This window comes from Pinus tabuliformis, chromosome 7, assembly GCF_031772625.1.
Source record: "Pinus tabuliformis cultivar Carrire ecotype Pingquan chromosome 7, CPIR1, whole genome shotgun sequence".
Taxonomy (NCBI): Eukaryota; Viridiplantae; Streptophyta; class Pinopsida; order Pinales; family Pinaceae; genus Pinus; species Pinus tabuliformis.
This window is the reverse complement of record NC_142293.1, coordinates 114,428,210-114,453,104: the sequence shown is the minus strand read 5'-3', so window position 1 is coordinate 114,453,104 and position 24,895 is coordinate 114,428,210. Positions and strand designations below refer to the sequence as shown.

The 24,895-nt window shown below is 58.8% G+C and overlaps 24 non-coding genes and 5 pseudogenes across 24 annotated transcripts; all 29 read left to right on the top strand.

Annotated features, from left to right (window-relative positions):
* The first annotated feature begins 110 nt into the window (after positions 1–110).
* Positions 111–229, top strand: LOC149245704 (5S ribosomal RNA; annotated as a pseudogene).
* A 598-nt stretch (positions 230–827) lies between these two features.
* On the top strand, positions 828–945 carry LOC149245703 (5S ribosomal RNA; annotated as a pseudogene).
* A 604-nt stretch (positions 946–1,549) lies between these two features.
* On the top strand, positions 1,550–1,668 carry LOC149245702 (5S ribosomal RNA). The gene has a single exon (XR_016267479.1). It is a non-coding gene; the product is annotated as a 5S ribosomal RNA (ribosomal RNA).
* A 4,284-nt stretch (positions 1,669–5,952) lies between these two features.
* On the top strand, positions 5,953–6,071 carry LOC149245701 (5S ribosomal RNA; annotated as a pseudogene).
* A 603-nt stretch (positions 6,072–6,674) lies between these two features.
* On the top strand, positions 6,675–6,792 carry LOC149245700 (5S ribosomal RNA; annotated as a pseudogene).
* Positions 6,793–7,396: 604 nt separating this feature from the next.
* Positions 7,397–7,515, top strand: LOC149245699 (5S ribosomal RNA). The gene has a single exon (XR_016267402.1). It is a non-coding gene; the product is annotated as a 5S ribosomal RNA (ribosomal RNA).
* A 605-nt stretch (positions 7,516–8,120) lies between these two features.
* On the top strand, positions 8,121–8,239 carry LOC149245698 (5S ribosomal RNA; annotated as a pseudogene).
* A 594-nt stretch (positions 8,240–8,833) lies between these two features.
* LOC149245697 (5S ribosomal RNA) lies at positions 8,834–8,952 on the top strand. Its single transcript, XR_016267901.1, has one exon. It is a non-coding gene; the product is annotated as a 5S ribosomal RNA (ribosomal RNA).
* A 605-nt stretch (positions 8,953–9,557) lies between these two features.
* Positions 9,558–9,676, top strand: LOC149245696 (5S ribosomal RNA). Its single transcript, XR_016267900.1, has one exon. It is a non-coding gene; the product is annotated as a 5S ribosomal RNA (ribosomal RNA).
* Positions 9,677–10,272: 596 nt separating this feature from the next.
* Positions 10,273–10,391, top strand: LOC149245695 (5S ribosomal RNA). The gene has a single exon (XR_016267898.1). It is a non-coding gene; the product is annotated as a 5S ribosomal RNA (ribosomal RNA).
* A 599-nt stretch (positions 10,392–10,990) lies between these two features.
* On the top strand, positions 10,991–11,109 carry LOC149245694 (5S ribosomal RNA). The gene has a single exon (XR_016267897.1). It is a non-coding gene; the product is annotated as a 5S ribosomal RNA (ribosomal RNA).
* Positions 11,110–11,702: 593 nt separating this feature from the next.
* On the top strand, positions 11,703–11,821 carry LOC149245693 (5S ribosomal RNA). The gene has a single exon (XR_016267896.1). It is a non-coding gene; the product is annotated as a 5S ribosomal RNA (ribosomal RNA).
* A 561-nt stretch (positions 11,822–12,382) lies between these two features.
* LOC149245692 (5S ribosomal RNA) lies at positions 12,383–12,501 on the top strand. The gene has a single exon (XR_016267467.1). It is a non-coding gene; the product is annotated as a 5S ribosomal RNA (ribosomal RNA).
* A 594-nt stretch (positions 12,502–13,095) lies between these two features.
* LOC149245691 (5S ribosomal RNA) lies at positions 13,096–13,214 on the top strand. The gene has a single exon (XR_016267895.1). It is a non-coding gene; the product is annotated as a 5S ribosomal RNA (ribosomal RNA).
* A 505-nt stretch (positions 13,215–13,719) lies between these two features.
* Positions 13,720–13,838, top strand: LOC149245690 (5S ribosomal RNA). Its single transcript, XR_016267544.1, has one exon. It is a non-coding gene; the product is annotated as a 5S ribosomal RNA (ribosomal RNA).
* Positions 13,839–14,441: 603 nt separating this feature from the next.
* LOC149245689 (5S ribosomal RNA) lies at positions 14,442–14,560 on the top strand. The gene has a single exon (XR_016267894.1). It is a non-coding gene; the product is annotated as a 5S ribosomal RNA (ribosomal RNA).
* A 528-nt stretch (positions 14,561–15,088) lies between these two features.
* On the top strand, positions 15,089–15,207 carry LOC149245688 (5S ribosomal RNA). The gene has a single exon (XR_016267535.1). It is a non-coding gene; the product is annotated as a 5S ribosomal RNA (ribosomal RNA).
* Positions 15,208–15,800: 593 nt separating this feature from the next.
* On the top strand, positions 15,801–15,920 carry LOC149245687 (5S ribosomal RNA). Its single transcript, XR_016267409.1, has one exon. It is a non-coding gene; the product is annotated as a 5S ribosomal RNA (ribosomal RNA).
* A 604-nt stretch (positions 15,921–16,524) lies between these two features.
* On the top strand, positions 16,525–16,643 carry LOC149245686 (5S ribosomal RNA). Its single transcript, XR_016267893.1, has one exon. It is a non-coding gene; the product is annotated as a 5S ribosomal RNA (ribosomal RNA).
* Positions 16,644–17,796: 1,153 nt separating this feature from the next.
* On the top strand, positions 17,797–17,915 carry LOC149245685 (5S ribosomal RNA). Its single transcript, XR_016267892.1, has one exon. It is a non-coding gene; the product is annotated as a 5S ribosomal RNA (ribosomal RNA).
* Positions 17,916–18,519: 604 nt separating this feature from the next.
* On the top strand, positions 18,520–18,638 carry LOC149245684 (5S ribosomal RNA). The gene has a single exon (XR_016267891.1). It is a non-coding gene; the product is annotated as a 5S ribosomal RNA (ribosomal RNA).
* A 584-nt stretch (positions 18,639–19,222) lies between these two features.
* On the top strand, positions 19,223–19,340 carry LOC149245683 (5S ribosomal RNA). The gene has a single exon (XR_016267444.1). It is a non-coding gene; the product is annotated as a 5S ribosomal RNA (ribosomal RNA).
* A 606-nt stretch (positions 19,341–19,946) lies between these two features.
* Positions 19,947–20,065, top strand: LOC149245682 (5S ribosomal RNA). Its single transcript, XR_016267401.1, has one exon. It is a non-coding gene; the product is annotated as a 5S ribosomal RNA (ribosomal RNA).
* A 605-nt stretch (positions 20,066–20,670) lies between these two features.
* LOC149245681 (5S ribosomal RNA) lies at positions 20,671–20,789 on the top strand. The gene has a single exon (XR_016267400.1). It is a non-coding gene; the product is annotated as a 5S ribosomal RNA (ribosomal RNA).
* Positions 20,790–21,395: 606 nt separating this feature from the next.
* Positions 21,396–21,512, top strand: LOC149245680 (5S ribosomal RNA). The gene has a single exon (XR_016267522.1). It is a non-coding gene; the product is annotated as a 5S ribosomal RNA (ribosomal RNA).
* Positions 21,513–22,105: 593 nt separating this feature from the next.
* Positions 22,106–22,224, top strand: LOC149245679 (5S ribosomal RNA). Its single transcript, XR_016267433.1, has one exon. It is a non-coding gene; the product is annotated as a 5S ribosomal RNA (ribosomal RNA).
* A 607-nt stretch (positions 22,225–22,831) lies between these two features.
* On the top strand, positions 22,832–22,950 carry LOC149245678 (5S ribosomal RNA). The gene has a single exon (XR_016267436.1). It is a non-coding gene; the product is annotated as a 5S ribosomal RNA (ribosomal RNA).
* Positions 22,951–23,523: 573 nt separating this feature from the next.
* On the top strand, positions 23,524–23,641 carry LOC149245677 (5S ribosomal RNA). The gene has a single exon (XR_016267442.1). It is a non-coding gene; the product is annotated as a 5S ribosomal RNA (ribosomal RNA).
* Positions 23,642–24,241: 600 nt separating this feature from the next.
* On the top strand, positions 24,242–24,360 carry LOC149245676 (5S ribosomal RNA). The gene has a single exon (XR_016267890.1). It is a non-coding gene; the product is annotated as a 5S ribosomal RNA (ribosomal RNA).
* Positions 24,361–24,895: the final 535 nt, after the last annotated feature.

Genomic DNA, 24,895 nt, shown 5'->3' with positions numbered 1-24,895 from the left:
GGCGCCGCCGAGTCGAGGAAGAGGGCGAGCCCCTGCGCCGAACCGTTTCGGATCGAGGGCCCGTGGCTCGGCGGTGTCCCTTGAAGAGGGGGAGGGGTCGAGATCTTTGCGGGTGCGATCATACCAGCGTTAATGCACCTGATCCCTTCAGAACTCCGCAGTTAAGCGCGCTTGGGCTAGAGTAGCACTAGGATGGGTGACCTCCCGGGAAGTCCTAGTGTTGCACCCTCCCCCCTCATTTGCGCGACGTTTTGTGACGTAGGGCTACTTGTATATCGATTTATAATGGGATCCCGTGAACGAAGAGATCGCTGGAGCATTAAGGAGGGGGGCGTAACTGAGGGAAACGGCGACTCGCTTTAGACTGCTCCGAGGGAAATTCGAGAACGGGGTCTTTTCCCTGGTCGGAAGTCAGGGGCGGGATCACAGTGCAAAGGCGGCGACGCATTTGCGGCAGTGGGTGATGAATCTAGGACCGTTCGCATCACCGCTGCGGATATGACACGAGGAGAGTGGGGTAAGAGGTGTAGATCATATGCACTTCCGTAGGAATTCGAATTCTAGAAGAACCGCGGATCGTTCGCGGAAAGGCCGCGCGCGCTCCACGGAGCGTCATCGGTGGTCACGGAACTTACGCCTTTTCCTTCTCTCTCTTCTTTTCATTTTCGCTCGTCCGTTCTTCTGCTGGCTCCGCGCGGGGCGGGAGGCGCCGCCGAGTCGGGGAAGAAGGCGAGCCCCTGCGCCGAACCGTTTCGGATCGAGGGCCGTGGATGGGCCCCGTGGCTCGGCGGTGTCCCTTGAAGAGGGGGAGGGGGCGAGATCTTTGCGGGTCCGATCATACCACGTTAATGCACCGGATCCCATCAGAACTCCGCAGTTAAGCGCGCTTGGGTTAGAATAGTACTGGGATGGGTGACCTCCCGGGAAGTCCTAGTGTTGCACCCTCCCCCCTCTTTTGCGCGGCGTTTTGCGACGTCGGGCTACTTGTATATCGATTTATAATGGGATCCCGCGAACGAAGAGATCGCTGGAGCATTAGGGGGGCAGGGGGAGCGTAGCTGAGGGAAACGACGACTCGCTTTAAGACTGTTCCGAGGGAAATTCGAGAACGGGGTCTTTTCCCTGGTCGGAAGTCAGGGGCGGGATCACAGTGCAACGGCGGCGACGCATTTGCGGCAGTGGGCGATGAATATAGGACCGTTCGCATCGCTGCTGCGGATATGACACGAGGAGAGTGGGGTAAGAGGTGTGGATCATATGCACTTCCGTAGGAATTCGAATTCTGGAAGAACCGCGGATCGTTCGCGGAAAGGCCGCGCGCGCTCCACGGAGCATCGTCGGTGGTCGCGGAACTTACGCCTTTTCCTTCTCTCTCTTCTTTTCATTTTCGCTCGTCCATTCTTTCGATGGCTCCCCGCGGGGCGGGAGGCGCCGCCGAGTCGGGGAAGAGGGCGAGCCCCTGCGCCGAACCGTTTCGGATCGAGGGCCGTGGACGGTCCCCGTGGCTCGGCGGTGTCCCTTGAGGAGGGGGAGGGGGTGAGATCTTTGCTGGTGCGATCATACCAGCGTTAATGCACCGGATCCCATCAGAACTCCGCAGTTAAGCGCACTTGGGCTAGAGTAGTACTGGGATGGGTGACCTCCCGGGAAGTCCTAGTGTTGCACCCTCCCCCCCCTTTTGCGCGGCGTTTTGCGATGTGGGGCTACTTGTATATCGATTTATAATGGGAGCCCGCGAGCGAAGAGATCGCTGGAGCATTAGGGGGGAAGGCGGAGCGTAGTTGAGGGAAACGGCGACTCGCTTTAAGACTGCTCCGAGGGAAATTCGAGAACGGGGTCTTTTCCCTGGTCGGAAGTCGGGGGCGGGATCACAGCGCAACGGCGACGACGCATTTGCAGCAGTGGGCGATGAATCTAGGAGAGTTGGTATCAGAGCTCGGTTGTAGCTGGTGAGCAAAGGTTGCTCGTGACAGTGACAAGGATACTTGCAAGTGAAGGAGACCCTTTCACACGAAGTCAGACAAGGGCCGATTCAGGTTGTAGGTGAAGATGTCTATCTTGCAGAAATTGGGTTATACATCCTTCAAAGAATTCAGAAGGAGTCTACTTGAAGAGTCAGAAAGAGTAACACAAAAATTTGTAGAATGTGGCAAAAGGATGTCTGAAACAAGGGATGCTCTCCGTCCCTTGGTTAAGGAAGGGGTTCCTGATATGGGGAAAGCTCTTCGACTTGCAAAGAAAGGAGACTTGATTGAAGCAGAATTCAAGGAGCTCGAGATAAGACAGAAGGAATTGAGGCATCTCATAGCCTTGAACAGGGAGGCTGAAGCTGAGGAAGAACTTCTTCAACCCGGTTGGGCAATGGAGCAAGGTGAAGTTGCAGATTGTGCCAACAAGGAAGAGGAAGCCGTGATAGAGGAAGATGCTGCAGACTTGAACATGATGGAAGATAAACTTGAGGCTGATCAAGTTGAACCAGGATCGTACAGTTTGTCAACATGTATGGATGAGGTCACTCACATGGAGGAGCCTCATGATGACGAAATAAGTGATGATACTTGTGTTTCATTTGGGCATTTGGGAGACGGACCATGTGCAGGAAAGGGCAAAGCCAGTTTGCCAATGCTAGGGAGGATCTCACCATGGATGTCTATGATGGAACCTTGTATGGAGAAGCAAGGATTGTCAAACGTTGCAGGGCTTGTTAGGGCTACTTGTGACCTTGTGATGGAAGGTGCAAGAACCCGAGACAAGGGTGGAACTTGATGATCGTTTTGGAAGAATGAGTCATGATTTAGCCACATGAATTGGCTAAGTGCCTGGCATGACTCATGGACAGGTTGAGGAGGGCACACACTTGTGATGTTTTGGGTGGACTTCTCATGGCCGAGACCAAGAGGTAGTCTTGATGGACACTTTGGTGGAGGAGCTATGGTGAAGGGACTCATGACATGATGATGATGAGATGGTTGGGTGACCGAGTTCACTAAACCGAGAGTTGAAGACTTGGATGGGATGGCAGATGTTGTGATGTGTCTACTTGGTTGGACTACATGGGCAGCTTAGTCATGGACATCAGGTTGAAGACTTGAAGACATGGAGCATGGCAGACCTATGCAAGGACATTGTGTGGAAGCACTTGTAGAGATGTCAAGGGACATCCGAAGAGGAGTGCTAGGGCAGGAATGTTATGCAGGAGGACTTGCTAGTGTGACATGGGGACTTGAAGATGGCACATTGCAGATGATGAAGAAGGCTTCATGGACCTGAATGGGGCACATCAAGAGTTGATAAGAGTGGAGACTTGAGGATGGCACATTGCAGATAATGAAGAGGACTTCATGGACCTGAATGGGGCACATCGAGAGTTGATTACTTGGATGGAGTTGTGAGCAGCTATGGAGCATTCCTACTACATGGGGAGCTGAGGCATATTGTATGCTTGCTGAGGTGTTGGTTGGAGACGGCTCATGGAGTTCATGATGACATGAGATTGTTGTGACCTTTAGGGACTTCATGTACGGTGGACTTAGAAGATCTGATGCATTGAGGAGCTGAGGTCAGATGACTTTGATGCAGTATGGGATGCATACTTTCAAAGTGCATGTATGGGCATGGCTTGGAAGAGTGCCTGATGTAGAGGATCGATAAGAGGCACTTTGAGGTGATGAAGTTACAATGATGATGATGATGCAGGGATGGCTTGACATCAAGCATCGTGATATGTTGCAGATGAGATGGATGGAGTTTCCATGGACCTGAGCATGGATTATGGTGAGCTTGGTGGTAGTGGTCACTAGGCGAGGCATAGTGGAGAAAGAGTCTCTACATATGTTGCAAGGATGTTTGCCTTGTGTAGAAAGGTCGACATCCTGGATGATGATCTTGGTGGAGAGCTACCGGGATGGTATGTTGTCGAGGACGACAACGATTTCAAGTGGAGGAGAATGTAAGACCTTCGCAAACTTGGCACGGTTGGGCGCTGAGTGCGATGGGCGCGTGGGCACGGCGGGCGTGCGTTGGTACGACGAGCGTGCATAAACGCGACGGGCGGGCGCCACAAGTGCGACAAAAATGTGACGAAGGACGAACATGCGACGTTATAAAAATTGGCTAAGTGTCATTCACACTTGAGCGTACACGAAATGAGGGTGCACAAAGGTTTATACGCATTCACGTGGAGCATAAGGTATACCCAAAGCCGACACCATGAAGATGTAACGTGAAGGCTTCGTGATGTTATTTTAAATGTCGGCCCAAAAGTATAAGCTAAAGTATGGTGCGTATATATATGAGGTGGCTGCACCTCATTTCACCACGATATCTTCGCTCTATTCACTCGCACAAAGGGGTAAAACAGCGCAGAAGTAGAGGTGGACTGCGCATATCTCATGCGTAGTGCTACCAAAGGTGCAGTTTGGACTTAAGTGCGGTTTGAGTGAGGCAAGTATGCCGTGGTGGAGTTATGTGCTTAGGGTTATGTGCAGGATTTGACAGGGTGAAATAGGAGGCTCGGGTGAGCGTTCCACTTTGTGCAAAGGTGCACATGATTTGTAAAGAAGGCTGGTTTATGCCTTGTTGTAAAATTATTCTAAGTGTTGGCTTGGAGCTTGCCAAGCATCACTTGCATTGTAATATTGAAGACGCTGTTATAATATATTGTTGGGCAGACTTTTCTGGGAGTTAACCCTCCCTTTATACTTGTGTATTGTTGATGTTCTCGGTTTGTTGTACATGGTTAATGATTGAGAATGATCTTCTTTAAAGTATAAAGGATAATGCATTCATTCGGTTGCAAAACATAAGTTAAGTATGTTTATGTTGGAATAGGCGTAGTCCAAAAGCGTTAGTATTGTTAAAAAGAAAACGTTCGGTGGTGCCGCACCTCGCTACAAGCGGTTGAAAGATCACCGCAGGTGTAGGGGCGTGACAGTTGGTATCAGAGCTCGGTTGGAGTTGGTGAGCAAAGGTTGCTCGTGACAGTGACAAGGATACTTGTAGGTGAAGGAGACCGTTTCACACGAAGTGAGACAAGGGTCGGTTCAGGTTGTAGGTGAAGATGTCTATCTTACAGAAATTGGGTTATACATCCTTCAAAGAATTCAGAAGGAGTCTACTTGAAGAGTCAGAAAGAGTAACACAAAAATTTGTAGAATGTGGCAAAAGGATGTCTGAAAAAAGGGATGCTCTCCGTGCCTTGGTTAAGGAAGGGGTTCCTGATATGGGGAAAGCTCTTCGACTTGCAAAGGAAGGAGACCTGGATCCCATCAGAACTCCGCAGTTAAGCGCGCTTGGGCTAGAGTAGTACTGGGATGGGTGACCTCCCGGGAAGTCCTAGTGTTGCACCCTCCCCCCCCTTTTGCGCGGCGTTTTGCGACGTGGGGCTACTTGTATATCGATTTATAATGGGAGCCCGCGAGCGAAGAGATCGCTGGAGCATTAGGGGGGCAGGGGGAGCGTAGCTGAGGGAAATGACGACTCGCTTTAAGACTGCTCCGAGGGAAATTCGAGAACGGGGCCTTTCCCTGGTCGATAGTCAGGGGCGGGATCACAGTGCAACGGCTGCGACGCATTTCCGGCAGTGGGCGATGAATCTAGGACCGTTCGCATCGCCGCTGCGGGTATGACACGAGGAGAGTGGGGTAAGAGGTGTGGATCATATGCACTTCCGTAGGAATTCGAATTCTGGAAGAACCACGGATCGTTCGCGGAAAGACCGCGTGCGCTCCACGGAGCGTCGCCGGTGGTCGCGGAACTTACGCCTTTTCCTTCTCTCTCTTCTTTTCATTTTTGCTTGTGCATTCTTCTGCTGGCTCCCCGCGGGGCGGGCGGCGCCGCTGAGTTGGGGAAGAGGGCGAGCCCCTGCGCCGAACCGTTTCGGATCGAGGGCCGTGGACGGGCCCCGTGGCTCGGCGGTGTCCCTTGAAGAGGGGGAGGGGGCGAGATTTTTGCGGGGGCGATCATACCAGCGTTAATGCACATGATCCCATCAGAACTCCGCAGTTAAGTGCGCTTGGGCTAGAGTAGTACTGGGATGGGTGACCTCCAGGGAAGTCCTAGTGTTGCACCCTCCCCCACCTTTTGCGCGGCGTTTTGCGACGTGGGGCTACTTGTATATCAATTTATAATGGGAGCCCACGAGCGAAGAGATCGCTGGAGCATTAGGGGGGCAGGGGGAGCGTAGCTGAGGGAAACGGCGACTCGCTCTAAGACTGCTTCGAGGGAAATTCGAGAACGGGGACTTTCCCCTGGTCGGAAGTCAGGGGCGGGATCACAGTGCAACGGCGGCGACGCATTTGCGGCAGTGGGCGACGAATCTAGGACCGTTCGCATCGCCGCTGCGGATATGACACGAGGAGAGTGGGGTAAGAGGGGTGGATCATATGCACTTCCGTAGGAATTCAAATTCTGGAAGAACCGCGGATCGTTCGCGGAAATGCCGCGCGCGCTCCACGGAGCATCGCCGGTGGTCGCGGAACTTACGCCTTTTCCTTCTCTCTCTTCTTTTCATTTTCGCTCGTCCGTTCTTCCGCTGGCTCCCCGCGGGGCGGGAGGCGCCGCCGAGTCGGGGAAGAGGGCGAGCCCCTGCGCCGAACCGTTTCGGATCGAGGGCCGTGGACGGGCCCCGTGGCTCGGCGTGTCCCTTGAAGAGGGGGAGGGGGCGAGATCTTTGCGGTTGCGATCATACCTTGTTTATGCACCGGATCCCATTAGAACTCCGTAGTTAAGCGCGCTTGGGCTAGAGTAGTACTGGGATGGGTGACCTCCCGGGAAGTCCTAGTGTTGCACCCTCTCCCCTCTTTTGCGCGGCGTTTTGCGACGTGGGGCTACTTGTATATCGATTTATAATGGGAGCCCGCGAGCGAAGAGATCGCTGGAGCATTAGGGAGGCAGGGGGAGCGTAGCCGAGGGAAACGGCGACTCGCTTTAAGACTGCTCCCGGGGAAATTCGAGAACAGGGCCTTTTCCCTGGTCGGAAATCAGGGGCGGGATCACAGTGCAACGGCGGCGACGCATTTGCGGCAGTGGGCGATGAATCTAGGACCGTTCGCATCGCCGCTGCGGGTATGACACGAGGAGAGTGGGGTAAGAGGTGTGGATCATATGCACTTCCGCAGGAATTCGAATTCTAGAAGAACCGCGGATCGTTCGAGGAAAGGCCGCGCGCGCTCCACGGAGCGTCGTCGGTGGTCGCGGAACTTACGCCTTTTCCTTCTCTCTCTTCTTTTCATTTTCGCTCGTCCGTTCTTCCGCTGGCTCCCGGCGGGGCGGGAGGTGCCGCCGAGTCGGGGAAGAGGGCGAGCCCCTGCGCCGAAACGTTTCGGGTCGAGGGCCGTGGACGGGCCTCGTGGCTCGGCGGTGTCACTTGAAGAGGGGGAGGGGGCGAGATCTTTGCGGGTGCGATCATACCAGCGTTAATGCACCGGATCCCATCAGAACTCCGCAGTTAAGCGCGCTTGGGCTAGAGCAGTACTGGGATGGGTGACCTCCCGGGAAGTCCTAGTGTTGCACCCTCCCCCCTCTTTTGCGCGGCGTTTTGCGACGTGGGGCTACTTGTATATCGATTTATAATGGGAGCCCGCGAGCGAAGAGATCGCCGGAGCATTGGGGGGGGCAGGGGGAGCGTAGCTGAGGGAAACGACAACTCGCTTTAAGACTGCTCCGAGGGAAATTCGAGAATGGGGTCTTTTCCCCGGTCGGGAGTCAGGGGCGGGATCACAGTGCAACGGCGGCGACGCATTTTGCGGCAGTGGGTGATGAATCTAGGACCGTTCGCATCGCCGCTGCGGATATGACACGAGGAGAGTGGGGTAAGAGGTGTGGATCATATGCACTTCCGTAGGAATTCGAATTCTGGAAGAACCGCGGATCGTTCGCGGAAAGGGCGCGCGCGCTCCACGGAGCGTCGCCGGTGGTCGCGGAACTCACCCTTTTCCTTCTCTCTCTTCTTTTCATTTTCGCTCGTCCGTTCTTCTGCTGGCTCCCCACGGGGGGGGAGGCGCCGCCGTGTCGGGGAAGAGGGCGAGCCCCTGCGCCGAACCGTTTCGGATCGAGGGTCGTGGACGGGCCCCGTGGCTCGGCGGTGTCCCTTGAAGAGGGGGAGGGGGCGAGATCTTTGCGGGTCCGATCATACCAACGTTAATGCACCGGATCCCATCAGAACTCCGCAGTTAAGCGCGCTTGGGTTAGAATAGTACTGGGATGGGTGACCTCCCGGGAAGTCCTAGTGTTGCACCCTCCCCCCTCTTTTTGCGCGGCGTTTTGCGACGTGGGGCTACTTGTATATCGATTTATAATGGGATCCCGCGAACGAAGAGATCGCTGGAGCATTAGGGGGGCAGGGGGGAGCATAGCTGAGGGAAACGACGACTCGCTTTAAGACTGCTCCGAGGGAAATTCGAGAACGGGGTCTTTTCCCTGGTCGGAAGTCAGGGGCGGGATCACAGTGCAACGGCGGCGACGCATTTGCGGCAGTGGGCGATGAATCTAGGACCGTTCGCATCGCCGCTGCGGATATGACACGAGGAGAGTGGGGTAAGAGGTGTGGATCATATGCACTTCCGTAGGAATTCGAATTCTGGAAGAACCGCGGATCGTTCGCGGAAAGGCCGCGCGCGCTGCACGGAGCGTCGCCGGTGGTTGCGGAACTTACGCCTTTTCCTTCTCTCTCTTCTTTTCATTTTCGCTCGTCCGTTCTTCCGCTGGCTCCCCGCGGGGCGGGAGGCACCGCCGAGTCGGGGAAGAGGGCGAGCCCCTGCGCCGAACCGTTTCGGATCGAGGGCCCGTGGCTCGGCGGTGTCCCTTGAAGAGGGGGAGGGGGCGAGATCCTTGCGGGTGCGATCATACCAGCGTTAATGCACCGGATCCCATCAGAACTCCGCAGTTAAGCGCGCTTGGGCTAGAGTAGTACTGGGATGGGTGACCTCCCGGGAAGTCCTAGTGTTGCACCCTCCCCCCTCTTTTGTGCGTCGTTTTTGCGACGTGGGGCCACTTGTATATCGATTTATAATGGGATCCCGCGAGCGAAGAGATCGCTGGAGCATTAGGGGGGCAGGGGGAGCGCAGCCGAGGGAAACGGCGACTCGCTTTAAGACTGCTCCGAGGGAAATTCGAGAACGGGGTCTTTTCCTTGGTCGGAAGTCGGGGGCGGGATCACAGTGCAACGGCGGCGACGCATTTGCAGCAGTGGGCGATGAATCTAGGACCGTTCGCATCGCCGCTGCGGATATGACACGAGGAGAGTGGGGTAAGAGGTGTGGATCATATGCACTTCCGTAGGAATTCGAATTCTGGAAGAACCGCAGATCGTTCGCGGAAAGGCCGCGCGCGCTCCACGGAGCGTCGTCGGTGGTCGCGGAACTTACGCCTTTTCCTTCTCTCTCTTCTTTTCATTTTCGCTCGTCCGTTCTTCCGCTGGCTCCCCGGGGGGCGGGAGGCGCCGCCGAGTCGGGGAAGAGGGCGAGCCCCTGCGCCGAACCGTTTCGGATCGAGGGCCGTGGACGGGCCCCGTGGCTCGGCGGTGTCCCTTGAAGAGGGGGAGGGGGCGAGATCTTTGCGGGTGCGATCATACCAGCGTTAATGCACCGGATCCCATCAGAACTCCGCAGTTAAGCGCGCTTGGGCTAGAGTAGTACTGGGATGGGTGACCTCCCGGGAAGTCCTAGTGTTGCACCCTCCCCCCTCTTTTTGTGCGTCGTTTTGCGACGTGGGGCTACTTATATATCGATTTATAATGGGATCCCGCGAACGAAGAGATCGCTGGAGCATTAGGGGGGCAGGGGGAGCGTAGCCGAGGGAAACGGCGACTCGCTCTAAGACTGCTCCGAGGGAAATTCGAGAACAGGTTCTTTTCCCTGGTCGGAAGTCAGGGGCGGGATCACAGTGCAACGGAGGCGACGCATTTGCGGCAGTGGGCGATGAATCTAGGACCGTTCGCATCGCCGCTGCGGATATGATGACACGAGGAGAGTGGGGTAAGAGGTGTGGATCATATGCACTTTTGTAGGAATTCGAATTCTGGAAGGACCGCGGATCGTTCACGGAAAGGCCGCGCGCGCTCCACGGAGCGTCGTCGGTGGTCGCGGAACTTACGCCTTTTCCTTCTCTCTCTTCTTTTCATTCTCGCTCGTCCGTTCTTCCGCTGGCTCCCCGCGGGGCGGGAGGCGCCGCCAAGTCGGGGAAGAGGGCGAGCCCCTGCGCCGAACCGTTTCGGATCGAGGGCTCGTGGCTCGGCGGTGTCCCTTGAAGAGGGGGAGGGGGCGAGATCTTTGCGGGTGCGATCATACCAGCGTTAATGCACCGGATCCCATCAGAACTCCGCAGTTAAGCGCGCTTGGGCTAGAGTAGTACTGGGATGGGTGACCTCCCGGGAAGTCCTAGTGTTGCACCCTCCCCCCTCTTTTGCGCGGCGTTTTGCGACGTGGGGCTACTTATATATCGATTTATAATGGGATCCCGCGAACGAAGAGATCGCTGGAGCATTAGGGAGGGGGGCCTAACTGAGGGAAACGGCGACTCGCTCGAGACTGCTCCGAGGGAAATTCGAGAACGGGGTCTTTTCCCTGGTCGGAAGTCAGGGGCGGGATCACAGTGCAACGGCGGCGACGCATTTGCGGCAGTGGGCGATGAATCTAGGACCGTTCGCATCGCCGCTGCGGATATGACACGAGGAGAGTGGGGTAAGAGGTGTAGATCATATGCACTTCCGTAGGAATTCGAATTCTGGAAGAACCGCGGATCGTTCGCGGAAAGGCCGCGCGCGCTCCACGGAGCGTCGTCGGTGGTCGCGGAACTTACGCCTTTTCCTTCTCTCTCTTCTTTTCATTTTCGCTCGTCCGTTCTTTCCGCTGGCTCCCCGCGGGGCGGGAGGCGCCGCCGAGTCGGGGAAGAGGGCGAGCCCCTGCGCCGAACCGTTTCGGATCGAGGGCCGTGGACGGGCCTCGTGGCTCGGCGGTGTCCCTTGAAGAGGGGGAGGGGGCGAGATCTTTGCGGGTGCGATCATACCAGCGTTAATGCACCGGATCCCATCAGAACTCCGCAGTTAAGCGCGCTTGGGCTAGAGTAGTACTGGGATGGGTGACCTCCCGGGAAGTCCTAGTGTTGCACCCTCCCCCCTCTTTTGCGCGGCGTTTTGCGACGTGGGGCTACTTGTATATCGATTTATAATGGGAGCCCGCGAGCGAAGAGATCGCCGGAGCATTGGGGGGGGCAGGGGGAGCGTAGCTGAGGGAAACGGCGACTCGCTTTAAGACTGCTCCGAGGGAAATTCGAGAACGGGGTCTTTTCCCGGTCGGAAGTCAGGGGCGGGATCACAGTGCAACGGCGGCGACGCATTTTGCGGCAGTGGGCGATGAATCTAGGACCGTTCGCATCGCCGCTGCGGATATGACACGAGGAGAGTGGGGTAAGAGGTGTGGATCATATGCACTTCCGTAGGAATTCGAATTCTGGAAGAACCGCGGATCGTTCGCGGAAAGGCCGCGCGCGCTCCACGGAGCGTCGCCGGTGGTCGCGGAACTTACGCCTTTTCCTTCTCTCTCTTCTTTTCATTCTCGCTCGTCCGTTCTTCCGCTGGCTCCCCGCGGGGCGGGAGGCGCCGCCAAGTCGGGGAAGAGGGCGAGCCCCTGCGCCGAACCGTTTCGGATCGAGGGCCCGTGGCTCGGCGGTGTCCCTTGAAGAGGGGGAGGGGGCGAGATCCTTGCGGGTGCGATCATACCAGCGTTAATGCACCGGATCCCATCAGAACTCCGCAGTTAAGCGCGCTTGGGCTAGAGTAGTACTGGGATGGGTGACCTCCCGGGAAGTCCTAGTGTTGCACCCTCCCCCTCTTTCGTGCGTCGTTTTTGCGACGTGGGGCTACTTATATATCGATTTATAATGGGATCCCGCGAACGAAGAGATCGCTGGAGCATTAGGGGGGCAGGGGGAGCGTAGCCGAGGGAAACGACGACTCGCTTTAAGACTGCTCCGAGGGAAATTCGAGAACAGGTTCTTTTCCCTGGTCGGAAGTCAGGGGCGGGATCACAGTGCAACGGCGGCGACGCATTTGCGGCAGTGGGCGATGAATCTAGGACCGTTCGCATCGCCGCTGCGGATATGACACGAGGAGAGTGGGGTAAGAGGTGTGGATCATATGCACTTCCGTAGGAATTCGAATTCTGGAAGAACCGCGGATCGTTCGCGGAAAGGCCGCGCGCGCTCCTTCTCTCTCTTCTTTTCATTTTCGCTCGTCCGTTCTTCCGCTGGCTCCCCGCGGGGCGGGAGGCGCCGCCGAGTCGGGGAAGAGGGCGAGCCCCTGCGCCGAACCGTTTCGGATCGAGGGCCGTGAACGGGCCCGTGGCTCGGCGGTGTCCTTTAGGGGGGGAGGGGGCGAGATCTTTGCGGGTGCGATCATACCAGCGTTAATGCACCGGATCCCATCAAAACTCCGCAGTTAAGCGCGCTTGGGCTAGAGTAGTACTGGGATGGGTGACCTCCCGGGAAGTCCTAGTGTTGCACCCTCCCCCCCTTTTGCGCGGCGTTTTGCGACGTGGGGCTACTTATATATCGATTTATAATGGGAGCCCGCGAGCGAAGAGATCGCTGGAGCATTAGGGGGGCAGGGGAGCGTAGCTGAGGGAAACGACGACTCGCTCTAAGACTGCTCCGAGGGAAATTCGAGAACAGGTTCTTTTCCCTGGTCGGAAGTCAGGGGGGCGGGATCACAGTGCAACGGAGGCGACGCATTTGCGGCAGTGGGCGATGAATCTAGGACCGTTCGCATCACCGCTGCGGATATGATGGCACGAGGAGAGTGGGGTAAGAGGTGTAGATCATATGCACTTCCTAGGAATTCGAATTCTGGAAGGACCGCGGATCGTTCACGGAGAGGCCGCGCGCGCTCCACGGAGCGTCGTCGGTGGTCGCGGAACTTACGCCTTTTCCTTCTCTCTCTTCTTTTCATTCTCGCTCGTCCGTTCTTCCGCTGGCTCCCCGCGGGGCGGGAGGCGCCGCCAAGTCGGGGAAGAGGGCGAGCCCCTGCGCCGAACCGTTTCGGATCGAGGGCCCGTGGCTCGGCGGTGTCCGTTGAAGAGGGGGAGGGGGCGAGATCCTTGCGGGTGCGATCATACCAGCGTTAATGCACCGGATCCCATCAGAACTCCGCAGTTAAGCGCGCTTGGGCTAGAGTAGTACTGGGATGGGTGACCTCCCGGGAAGTCCTAGTGTTGCACCCTCCCCCCTCTTTTGTGCGTCGTTTTTGCGACGTGGGGCCACTTGTATATCGATTTATAATGGGATCCCGCGAGCGAAGAGATCGCTGGAGCATTAGGGGGGCAGGGGGAGCGCAGCCGAGGGAAACGGCGACTCGCTTTAAGACTGCTCCGAGGGAAATTCGAGAACAGGTTCTTTTCCCTGGTCGGAAGTCAGGGGCGGGATCACAGTGCAACGGAGGCGACGCATTTGCGGCAGTGGGCGATGAATCTAGGACCGTTCGCATCACCGCTGCGGATATGACACGAGGAGAGTGGGGTAAGAGGTGTGGATCATATGCACTTCCGTAGGAATTCGAATTCTGGAAGAACCGCAGATCGTTCCGCTCGGCTCCCCGGGGGGCGGGAGGCGCCGCCGAGTTGGGGAAGAGGGCGAGCCCCTGCGCCGAACCGTTTTGGATCGAGGGCCGTGGACGGGCCCCGTGGCTCGGCGGTGTCCTTGAAGAGGGGGAGGGGACGAGTTCTTTGCGGGTGCGATCATACCAGCGTTAATGCACCGGATCCCATCAGAACTCCGCAGTTAAGCGCGCTTGGGCTAGAGTAGCACTGGGATGGGTGACCTCCCGGGAAGTCCTAGTGTGGCACCCTCCCCCTCTTTTGCGCGGCGTTTTGCGACGTGGGGCTACTTGTATATCGATTTATAATGGGATCCCGCAAGCGAAGAGATCGCTGGAGCATTAGGGGGGCAGGGGGAGCGTAGCCGAGGGAAACGGCGACTCGCTTTAAGACTGCTCCGAGGGAAATTCGAGAACAGGTTCTTTTCCCTGGTCGGAAGTCAGGGGCGGGATCACAGTGCAACGGAGGCGACGCATTTGCGGCAGTGGGCGATGAATCTAGGACCGTTCGCATCGCCGCTGCGGATATGACACGAGGAGAGTGGGGTAAGAGGTGTGGATCATATGCACTTCTGTAGGAATTCGAATTCTGGAAGGACCGCGGATCGTTCACGGAAAGGCCGCGCGCGCTCCACGGAGCGTCGTCGGTGGTCGCGGAACTTACGCCTTTTCCTTCTCTCTCTTCTTTACATTTTCGCTCGTCCGTTCTTCCGCTGGCTCCCCGCGGGGCGGGAGGCGCCGCCGAGTCGGGGAAGAGGGCGAGCCCCTGCGCCGAACCGTTTCGGATCGAGGGCCGTGGACGGGCCCCGTGGCTCGGCGGTGTCCCTTGAAGAGGGGGAGGGGGCGAGATCTTTGCGGGTGCGATCATACCAGCGTTAATGCACCGGATCCCATCAGAACTCCGCAGTTAAGCGCGCTTGGGCTAGAGTAGTACTGGGATGGGTGACCTCCCGGGAAGTCCTAGTGTTGCACCCTCCCCCCTCTTTTTGCGCGGCGTTTTGCGACGTGGGGGCTACTTGTATATCGATCTATAATGGGATCCCGCGAACGAAGAGGTCGCTGGAGCATTAGGGGGGCAGGGGGGAGCGTAGCTGAGGGAAACGGCGACTCGCTTTAAGACTGCTCCGAGGGAAATTCGAGAATGGGGTCTTTTCCTGGTCGGAAGTCAGGGGCGTGATCACAGTGCAACGGCGGCGACGCATTTGCGGCAGTGGGCGATGAATCTAGGACCGTTCGCATCGCCGCTGCGGATATGACACGAGGAGAGTGGGGTAAGAGGTGTAGATCACATGCACTTCCGTAGGAATTCGAATCCTGGAAGAACCGCGGATCGTTCGCGGAAAGGCTCGTTCGTTCTTTCGCTGGCTCCCCGCGGGGCGGGAGGCGCCGCCGAGTCGGGGAAGAGGGCGAGCCCCGGCGCCGAACCGTTCGGATCGAGGGCCGTGGACGGGCCCCGTGGCTCGGCGGTGTCCCTTGAAGAGGGGGAGGGGGCGAGATCTTTGCGGGTGCGATCATACCATTATTAATGCACCGGATCCCATCAGAACTCCGCAGTTAAGCGCGCTTGGGCTAGAGTAGTACTGGGATGGGTGACCTCCCGGGAAGTCCTAGTGTTGCACCCTCCCCCTCTTTTGCGCGGCGTTTTGCGACGTGGGGCTACTTGTATATCGATTTATAATGGGAGCCCGCGAGCGAAGAGATCGCCGGAGCATTGGGGGGGGCAGGGGGAGCGTAGCTGAGGGAAACGGCGACTCGCTTTAAGACTGCTCCGAGGGAAATTCGAGAACGGGGTCTTTTCCCTGGTCGGGAGTCAGGGGCGGGATCACAGTGCAACGGCGGCGACGCATTTTGCGGCAGTGGGCGATGAATCTAGGACCGTTCGCATCGCCGCTGCGGATATGACACGAGGAGAGTGGGGTAAGAGGTGTGGATCATATGCACTTCCGTAGGAATTCGAATTCTGGAAGAACCGCGGATCGTTCGCGGAAAGGCCGCGCGCGCTCCACGGAGCGTCGTCGGTGGTCGCGGAACTTACGCCTTTTCCTTCTCTCTCTTCTTTACATTTTCGCTCGTCCGTTCTTCTGCTGGCTCCCCGCGGGGCGGGAGGCGCCGCCGAGTCGGGGAAGAGGGCGAGCCCCTGCGCCGAACCGTTTCGGATCGAGGGCCCGTGGCTCGGCGGTGTCCCTTGAAGAGGGGGAGGGGGCGAGATCTTTGCGGGTGCGATCATACCAGCGTTAATGCACCGGATCCCATCAGGAACTCCGCAGTTAAGCGCGCTTGGGCTAGAGTAGTACTGGGATGGGTGACCTCCCGGGAAGTCCTAGTGTTGCACCCTCCCCCTCTTTTGCGCGGCGTTTTGCGACGTGGGGCTACTTGTATATCGATTTATAATGGGAGCCCGCGAGCGAAGAGATCGCCGGAGCATTAGGGGGGCAGGGGGAGCGTAGCTGAGGGAAACGGCGACTCGCTTTAAGACTGCTCCGAGGGAAATTCGAGAACGGGGTCTTTTCCCTGGTCGGGAGTCAGGGGCGGGATCACAGTGCAACGGCGGCGACGCATTTTGCGGCAGTGGGCGATGAATCTAGGACCGTTCGCATCGCCGCTGCGGATATGACACGAGGAGAGTGGGGTAAGAGGTGTGGATCATATGCACTTCCGTAGGAATTCGAATTCTGGAAGAACCGCGGATCGTTCGCGGAAAGGCCGCGCGCGCTCCACGGAGCGCCGCCGGTGGTCGCGGAACTTACGCCTTTCCCTTCTCTCTCTTCTTTTCATTTTCGCTCGTCCGTTCTTCCGCTGGCTCCCCGCGGGGCGGGAGGCGCCACCGAGTCGGGGAAGAGGGCGAGCCCCTGCGCCGAACCGTTTCGGATCGAGGGCCGTGGACGGGCCCCGTGGCTCGGCGGTGTCCCTTGAAGAGGGGGAGGGGGCGAGATCTTTGCGGGTGCGATCATACCAGCGTTAATGCACCGGATCCCATCAGAACTCCGCAGTTAAGCGCGCTTGGGCTAGAGTAGTACTGGGATGGGTGACCTCCCGGGAAGTCCTAGTGTTGCACCCTCCCCCCTCTTTTGCGCGGCGTTTTGCGACGTGGGGCTACTTGTATATCGATTTATAATGGGAGCCCGCGAGCGAAGAGATCGCCGGAGCATTAGGGGGGGCAGGGGGAGCGTAGCTGAGGGAAACGGCGACTCGCTTTAAGACTGCTCCGAGGGAAATTCGAGAACGGGGTCTTTTCCCTGGTCGGGAGTCAGGGGCGGGATCACAGTGCAACGGTGGCGACGCATTTGCGGCAGTGGGCGATGAATCTAGGACCGTTCGCATCGCTGCTGCGGATATGACACGAGGAGAGTGGGGTAAGAGGTGTGGATCATATGCACTTCCGTAGGAATTCGAATTCTGGAAGAACCGCGGATCGTTCGCGGAAAGGCCGCGCGCGCTCCACGGAGCGTCGCCGGTGGTCGCGGAACTCACGCCTTTTCCTTCTTTCTCTTCTTTTCATTTTCGCTCGTCCGTTCTTCCGCTGGCTCCCCGCGGGGTGGGAGGCGCCGCTGAGTCAGGGAAGAGGGCGAGCCCCTGCGCCGAACCGTTTCGGATCGAGGGCCGTGGAAGGGCCTCCGTGGCACGGCGTTTTGCGACGTGGGGCTACTTGTATATCGATTTATAATGGGAGCCCGCGTGCGAAGAGATCGCCGGAGCATTAGGGGGGCAGGGGGAGCGTAGCTGAGGGAAACGGCGACTCGCTTTAAGACTGCTCCGAGGGAAATTCGAGAACGGGGTCTTTTCCTGGTCGAGAGTCAGGGGCGGGATCACAGTGCAACGGCGGCGACGCATTTTGCGGCAGTGGGCGATGAATCTAGGACCGTTTGCATCACCGCTGCGGATATGACACGAGGAGAGTGGGGTAAGAGGTGTGGATCATATGCACTTCCGTAGGAATTCGAATTCTGGAAGAACCGCGGATCGTTCGCGGAAAGGCCGCGCGCGCTCAACGGAGCGTCGCCGGTGGTCGCGGAACTCATGCCTTTTCCTCCTCTCTCTTCTTTTCATTTTCGCTCGTCCGTTCTTCCGCTGGCTCCCCGCGGGGCGGGAGGCGCCGCCGAGTCGGGGAAGAGGGCGAGCCCCTGCGCCGAACCGTTTCGGATCGAGGGCCGTGGACGGGCCCCGTGGCTCGGCGGTGTCCCTTGAAGAGGGGGAGGGGGCGAGATCTTTGCGGGTGCGATCATACCAGCGTTAATGCACCGGATCCCATCAGAACTCCGCAGTTAAGCGCGCTTGGGCTAGAGTAGTACTGGGATGGGTGACCTCCCGGGAAGTCCTAGTGTTGCACCCTCCCCCCTCTTTTGCGCGGCGTTTTGCGACGTGGGGCTACTTGTATATCGATTTATAATGGGAGCCCGCGAGCGAAGAGATCGCCGGAGCATTAGGGGGGGCAGGGGGAGCGTAGCTGAGGGAAACGGCGACTCGCTTTAAGACTGCTCCGAGGGAAATTCGAGAACGGGGTCTTTTCCCTGGTCGGGAGTCAGGGGCGGGATCACAGTGCAACGGCGGCGACGCATTTTGCGGCAGTGGGCGATGAATCTAGGACCGTTCGCATCGCCGCTGCGGATATGACACGAGGAGAGTGGGGTAAGAGGTGTGGATCATATGCACTTCCGTAGGAATTCGAATTCTGGAAGAACCGCGGATCGTTCGCGGAAAGGCCGCGCGCGCTCCACGGAGCGTCGCCGGTGGTCGCGGAACTTACGCCTTTTCCTTCTCTCTCTTCTTTTCATTTTCGCTCGTCCGTTCTTCGCTGGCTCCCCGCGGGGCGGGAGGCGCCGCCGAGTCGGGGAAGAGGGCGAGCCCCTGCGCCGAACCGTTTCGGATCGAGGGCCGTGGACGGCCCCGTGGCTCGGCGTTGTCCCTTGAAGAGGGGGAGGGGGCGAGATCTTTGCGGGTGCGATCATACCAGCGTTAATGCACCGGATCCCATCAGAACTCCGCAGTTAAGCGCGCTTGGGCTAGAGTAGTACTGGGATGGGTGACCTCCCGGGAAGTCCTAGTGTTGCACCCTCCCCCTCTTTTGCGCGGCGTTTTGCGACGTGGGGCTACTTGTATATCGATTTATAATGGGAGCCCGCGAGCGAAGAGATCGCCGGAGCATTAGGGGGGGCAGGGGGAGCGTAGCTGAGGGAAACGGCGACTCGCTTTAAGACTGCTCCGAGGGAAATTCGAGAACGGGGTCTTTTCCCTGGTCGGGAGTGCAAGGGGCGACGCATTTTGCGGCAGTGGGCGATGAATCTAGGACCGTTCGCATCGCCGCTGCGGATATGACACGAGGAGAGTGGGGTAAGAGGTGTGGATCATATGCACTTCCGTAGGAATTCGAATTCTGGAAGAACCGCGGATCGTTCGCGGAAAGGCCGCGCGCGCTCCACGGAGCGTCGCCGGTGGTCGCGGAACTTACGCCTTTTCCTTCTCTCTCTTCTTTTCATTTTCGCTCGTCCGTTCTTCCGCTGGCTCCCCGCGGGGCGGGAGGCGCCGCCGAGTCGGGGAAGAGGGCGAGCCCCTGCGCCGAACCGTTTCGGATCGAGGGCCGTGGACGGCCCCGTGGCTCGGCGGTGTCCCTTGAAGAGGGGGAGGGGGCGAGATCTTTGCGGGTGCGATCATACCAGCGTTAATGCACCGGATCCCATCAGAACTCCGCAGTTAAGCGCGCTTGGGCTAGAGTAGTACTGGGATGGGTGACCTCCGGGAAGTCCTAGTGTTGCACCCTCCCCCCTCTTTTGCGCGGCGTTTTGCGACGTGGGGCTACTTGTATATCGATTTATAATGGGAGCCCGCGAGCGAAGAGATCGCCGGAGCATTGGGGGGGGCAGGGGGAGCGTAGCTGAGGGAAACGACGACTCGCTTTAAGACTGCTCCGAGGGAAATTCGAGAACGGGGTCTTTTCCCTGGTCGGGAGTCAGGGGCGGGATCACAGTGCAACGGCGGCGACGCATTTTGCGGCAGTGGGCGATGAATCTAGGACCGTTCGCATCGCCGCTGCGGATATGACACGAGGAGAGTGGGGTAAGAGGTGTGGATCATATGCACTTCCGTAGGAATTCGAATTCTGGAAGAACCGCGGATCGTTCGCGGAAAGGCCGCGCGCGCTCCACGGAGCGTCGCCGGTGGTCGCGGAACTCACGCCTTTTCCTTCTCTCTCTTCTTTTCATTTTCGCTCGTCCGTTCTTCCGCTGGCTCCCCGCGGGGCGGGAGGCGCCGCCGAGTCGGGGAAGAGGGCGAGCCCCTGCGCCGAACCGTTCGGATCGAGGGCCGTGGACGGGCCCCGTGGCTCGGCGGTGTGTCCTTGAAGAGGGGGAGGGGGCGAGATCTTTGCGGGTGCGATCATACCAGCGTTAATGCACCGGATCCCATCAGAACTCCGCAGTTAAGCGCGCTTGGGCTAGAGCAGTACTGGGATGGGTGACCTCCCGGGAAGTCCTAGTGTTGCACCCTCCCCCCTCTTTTGCGCGGCGTTTTGCGACGTGGGGCTACTTGTATATCGATTTATAATGGGAGCCCGCGAGCGAAGAGATCGCCGGAGCATTGGGGGGGCAGGGGGAGCGTAGCTGAGGGAAACGGCGACTCGCTTTAAGACTGCTCCGAGGGAAATTCGAGAACGGGGTCTTTTCCCTGGTCGGGAGTCAGGGGCGGGATCACAGTGCAACGGCGGCGACGCATTTTGCGGCAGTGGGCGATGAATCTAGGACCGTTCGCATCGCCGCTGCGGATATGACACGAGGAGAGTGGGGTAAGAGGTGTGGATCATATGCACTTCCGTAGGAATTCGAATTCTGGAAGAACCGCGGATCGTTCGCGGAAAGGCCGCGCGCGCTCCACGGAGCGTCGCCGGTGGTCGCGGAACTTACGCCTTTTCCTTCTCTCTCTTCTTTTCATTTTCGCTCGTCCGTTCTTCCGCTGGCTCCCCGCGGGGCGGGAGGCGCCACCGAGTCGGGGAAGAGGGCGAGCCCCTGCGCCGAACCGTTTCGGATCGAGGGCCGTGGACGGGCCCCGTGGCTCGGCGGTGTCCCTTGAAGAGGGGGAGGGGGCGAGATCTTTGCGGGTGCGATCATACCAGCGTTAATGCACCGGATCCCATCAGAACTCCGCAGTTAAGCGCGCTTGGGCTAGAGCAGTACTGGGATGGGTGACCTCCCGGGAAGTCCTAGTGTTGCACCCTCCCCCCTCTTTTGCGCGGCGTTTTGCGACGTGGGGCTACTTGTATATCGATTTATAATGGGAGCCCGCGAGCGAAGAGATCGCCGGAGCATTAGGGGGGGCAGGGGGGAGCGTAGCTGAGGGAAACGGCGACTCGCTTTAAGACTGCTCCGAGGGAAATTCGAGAACGGGGTCTTTTCCCTGGTCGGGAGTCAGGGGCGGGATCACAGTGCAACGGCGGCGACGCATTTTGCGGCAGTGGGCGATGAATCTAGGACCGTTCGCATCGCCGCTGCGGATATGACACGAGGAGAGTGGGGTAAGAGGTGTGGATCATATGCACTTCCGTAGGAATTCGAATTCTGGAAGAACCGCGGATCGTTCGCGGAAAGGCCGCGCGCGCTCCACGGAGCGTCGCCGGTGGTCGCGGAACTTACGCCTTTTCCTTCTCTCTCTTCTTTTCATTTTCGCTCGTCCGTTCTTCCGCTGGCTCCCCGCGGGGCGGGAGGCGCCGCCGAGTCGGGGAAGAGGGCGAGCCCCTGCGCCGAACCGTTTCGGATCGAGGGCCGTGGACGGGCCCGTGGCTCGGCGGTGTCCCTTGAAGAGGGGGAGGGGGCGAGATCTTTGCGGGTGCGATCATACCAGCGTTAATGCACCGGATCCCATCAGAACTCCGCAGTTAAGCGCTTGGGCTAGAGTAGTACTGGGATGGGTGACCTCCCGGGAAGTCCTAGTGTTGCACCCTCCCCCTCTTTTGCGCGGCGTTTTGCGACGTGGGGCTACTTGTATATCGATTTATAATGGGAGCCCGCGAGCGAAGAGATCGCCGGAGCATTAGGGGGGGCAGGGGGAGCGTAGCTGAGGGAAACGGCGACTCGCTTTAAGACTGCTCCGAGGGAAATTCGAGAACGGGGTCTTTTCCCTGGTCGGGAGTCAGGGGCGGGATCACAGTGCAACGGCGGCGACGCATTTTGCGGCAGTGGGCGATGAATCTAGGACCGTTCGCATCGCCGCTGCGGATATGACACGAGGAGAGTGGGGTAAGAGGTGTGGATCATATGCACTTCCGTAGGAATTCGAATTCTGGAAGAACCGCGGATCGTTCGCGGAAAGGCCGCGCGCGCTCCACGGAGCGTCGCCCGTGGTCGCGGAACTCACGCCTTTTCCTTCTCTCTCTTCTTTTCATTTTCGCTCGTCCGTTCTTCCGCTGGCTCCCCGCGGGGCGGGAGGCGCCACCGAGTCGGGGAAGAGGGCGAGCCCCTGCGCCGAACCGTTTCGGATCGAGGGCCCGTGGCTCGGCGGTGTCCCTTGAAGAGGGGGAGGGGGCGAGATCTTTGCGGGTGCGATCATACCAGCGTTAATGCACCGGATCCCATCAGAACTCCGCAGTTAAGCGCGCTTGGGCTAGAGTAGTACTGGGATGGGTGACCTCCCGGAAAGTCCTAGTGTTGCACCCTCCCCCCTCTTTTGCGCGGCGTTTTGCGACGTGGGGCTACTTGTATATCGACTTATAATGGGAGCCCGAGAGCGAAGAGATCGCCGGAGCATTGGGGGGGGCAGGGGGGAGCGTAGCTGAGGGAAACGGCGACTCGCTTTAAGACTGCTCCGAGGGAAATTCGAGAACGGGGTCTTTTCCCTGGTCGGGAGTCAGGGGCGGGATCACAGTGCAACGGCGGCGACGCATTTTGCGGCAGTGGGCGATGAATCTAGGACCGTTCGCATCGCCGCTGCGGATATGACACGAGGAGAGTGGGGTAAGAGGTGTGGATCATATGCACTTCCGTAGGAATTCGAATTCTGGAAGAACCGCGGATCGTTCGCGGAAAGGCCGCGCGCGCTCCACGGAGCGTCGCCGGTGGTCGCGGAACTTACGCCTTTTCCTTCTCTCTCTTCTTTTCATTTTCGCTCGTCCGTTCTTCCGCTGGCTCCCCGCGGGGCGGGAGGCGCCGCCGAGTCGGGGAAGAGGGCGAGCCCCTGCGCCGAACCGTTTCGGATCGAGGCCCGTGGACGGGCCCCGTGGCTCGGCGGTGTCCCTTGAAGAGGGGGAGGGGGCGAGATCTTTGCGGGTGCGATCATACCAGCGTTAATGCACCGGATCCCATCAGGACTCCGCAGTTAAGCGCGCTTGGGCTAGAGCAGTACTGGGATGGGTGACCTCCCGGGAAGTCCTAGTGTTGCACCCTCCCCCTCTTTTGCGCGGCGTTTTGCGACGTGGGGCTACTTGTATATCGATTTATAATGGGGCCCGCGAGCGAAGAGATCGCCGGAGCATTAGGGGGGGCAGGGGGGAGCGTAGCTGAGGGAAACGACGACTCGCTTTAAGACTGCTCCGAGGGAAATTCGAGAACGGGGTCTTTTCCCTGGTCGGGAGTCAGGGGCGGGATCGCAGCGCAACGGCGGCGACGTATTTTGCGGCAGTGGGCGATGAATCTAGGACCGTTCGCATCGCCGCTGCGGATATGACACGAGGAGAGTGGGGTAAGAGGTGTGGATCATATGCACTTCCGTAGGAATTCGAATTCTGGAAGAACCGCGGATCGTTCGCGGAAAGCGCGCGCCCGCGCCGTCCGCGGAACTTCGTTCTCTCTCTTCTTTTCATTTTCGCTCGTCCGTTCTTCCGCTGGCTCCCCGCGGGGCGGGAGGCGCCGTCGAGTCGGGGAAGAGGGCGAGCCCCTGCGCCGAACCGTTTCGGATCGACGTGGAGGGCCCGTGGCTCGGCGGTGTCCTTGAAGAGGGGGAGGGGGCGAGATCTTTGCGGGTGCGATCATACCAGCGTTAATGCACCGGATCCCATCAGAACTCCGCAGTTAAGCGCGCTTGGGCTAGAGTAGTACTGGGATGGGTGACCTCCGGGAAGTCCTAGTGTTGCACCCTCCCCCTCTTTTGCGCGGCGTTTTGCGACGTGGGGCTACTTGTATATCGATTTATAATGGGAGCCCGCGAGCGAAGAGATCGCGGAGCATTAGGGGGGGCAGGGGGAGCGTAGCTGAGGGAAACGGCGACTCGCTTTAAGACTGCTCCGAGGGAAATTCGAGAACGGGGCTTTTCCCTGGTCGGGAGTCAGGGGCGGGATCACAGTGCAACGGCGGCGACGCATTTGCGGCAGTGGGCGATGAATCTAGGACCGTTCGCATCGCCGCTGCGGATATGACACGAGGAGAGTGGGGTAAGAGGTGTGGATCATATGCACTTCCGTAGGAATTCGAATTCTGGAAGAACCGCGGATCGTTCGCGGAAAGGCCGCGCGCGCTCCACGGAGCGTCGCCGGTGGTCGCGGAACTACGCCTTTTCCTTCTCTCTCTTCTTTTCATTTTCGCTCGTCCGTTCTTCCGCTGGCTCCCCGCGGGGCGGGAGGCGCCGTCCGAGTCGGGGAAGAGGGCGAGCCCCTGCGCCGAACCGTTTCGGATCGAGGGCGTGGAAGGGCCCGTGGCTCGGCGGTGTCCCTTGAAGAGGGGGAGGGGGCGAGATCCTTGCGGGTGCGATCATACCAGCGTTAATGCACCGGATCCCATCAGAACTCCGCAGTTAAGCGCGCTTGGGCTAGAGTAGTACTGGGATGGGTGACCTCCCGGGAAGTCCTAGTGTTGCACCCTCCCCCTCTTTTGCGCGGCGTTTTGCGACGTGGGGCTACTTGTATATCGATTTATAATGGGAGCCCGCGAGCGAAGAGATCGCCGGAGCATTAGGGGGGGCAGGGGGAGCGTAGCTGAGGGAAACGGCGACTCGCTTTAAGACTGCTCCGAGGGAAATTCGAGAACGGGGTCTTTTCCCTGGTCGGGAGTCAGGGGCGGGATCACAGTGCAACGGAGGCGACGCATTTGCGGCAGTGGGCGATGAATCTAGGACCGTTCGCATCGCCGCTGCGGATATGACACGAGGAGAGTGGGGTAAGAGGTGTGGATCATATGCACTTCCGTAGGAATTCGAATTCTGGAAGAACCGCGGATCGTTCGCGGAAAGGCCGCGCGCGCTCCACGGAGCGTCGCCGGTGGTCGCGGAACTTACGCCTTTTCCTTCTCTCTCTTCTTTTCATTTTCGCTCGTCCGTTCTTCCGCTGGCTCCCCGCGGGGCGGGAGGCGCCGTCGAGTCGGGGAAGAGGGCGAGCCCCTGCGCCGAACCGTTTCGGAT